The sequence below is a fragment of the Austrofundulus limnaeus genome, unplaced genomic scaffold (genome assembly GCF_001266775.1).
Source record: "Austrofundulus limnaeus strain Quisiro unplaced genomic scaffold, Austrofundulus_limnaeus-1.0 Scaffold1668, whole genome shotgun sequence".
Taxonomy (NCBI): domain Eukaryota; kingdom Metazoa; phylum Chordata; class Actinopteri; order Cyprinodontiformes; family Rivulidae; genus Austrofundulus; species Austrofundulus limnaeus.
The window spans coordinates 28651-30088 of NW_013954070.1; positions in this window are offsets into that span (position 1 = coordinate 28651).

The following is a 1438-nucleotide window of genomic DNA, read 5'->3' on the forward strand; positions in this document are numbered from 1 at the left end:
GTTTCCACGCAATCCTTTATAAATGAGACCCCAGAAGACTGTGAAAAGGCCATCGCTCAGAAGATCATCCACAGCCTAGCACCATGAAGGCGAGATAACGTTGTCATTTCTGCCTGTTTGCCTAAACCCCCCCCCCCCACAACAATTTTCAACATGCAACTGCAGCGAAGACCTTGGAACCACGTGACTGATATCTTTCCAGCACTGTGGAGAAGACTGAGAAAGTTGCCGTTATGAAACAAAGCTTCAAAGTCTGACAGTCACACAGCCCAGCACCTGCTGCCACTCTACTGGGCTACCATCACCATTCACTCATCGTCAGATCAGTCAGCCTGATGCTACAACAGGCTGATATTGCTGTTGTTCTCTGTTCTGTGTGACAAATGGCAGCATCAACATAAGACCTGCAAAACAATGGCATTAGTGACCGTCACAAGGCTGCTGTGGAATGGACAGGAGAGAGGGGGGAGTGGAGCTCTCTGAGAGGCTTCACAGCATCATCGCCTCAATCTATGCTAACGAGCACATCTGTGGATGGCCTGGGCGGTTTTTGGGTCCAAGTCGACCAGTGACGGAGTGATGACCACAACCATGCTGGTTTCTGGTGGGAATAGTGGGCACGGATGGAGTCAGACGGCCAGCCAGCCCCCCCATGGACAAAAGATGAGTAAACTCACAAACACGCTCTCATATGTTCTGTAAAAGAAACTTTTTCTTTCGTTCATTTTTATTGTATGAATTGTAAAAGAGACGGAAAAAAAGAAACAAGACAACAGCTGATCTGAAAGTATGAACTTTGACAAGTAAATGTTGAACAAAATATCTGGCATTATTTTTAAAGAATGTTTGATAACAAGTGTAGAAGTTTTTTCTATAATCCTTTTTGTTTCTGTGTTTTTATTTCTATGTGGGTTTTGGACTCTACTCTTCGGCCTGCGTCTGGCCACTCCCCAACCTGGCCCATCCACCAACTTTGATGAGGGGGGGAGCCTGGATCGGTGTGAGGTGTGCAGTGCAGCTGACTGTGCGATGACCACTACTTGCCGGGTTTCAAGGGGGGGTGCGGACGGGCCGAGGGACAGACAGTCCAAATTGGCCATAAAAAGATGAGTAAAACACTGACACATGCTCATACATTCTTGGAAAAAAATGAGGGAATAGAGAAAAAATTTTCTACACTTTTGAGCCACATCAAATACTTTAATTTTTATTGTCTGAAAAAAAAAGCCTTTTGTTCTCGTCGACAACATTTTTCTGTCATTTTAGGCCTCTCACATGTGGAAAAGCCTTTAATTTTGAATTTTGGGTTTATTGACATTATTTGACAAAGACTATATTAGTTTATTTTTGATTGCTATTGTTCACTGAACAATAGTACTAGCTCTGTTTGTCTGTCTCTCTTTTCCTCTTGTGACTAATTTTTGGCTTTAAGGGTGAA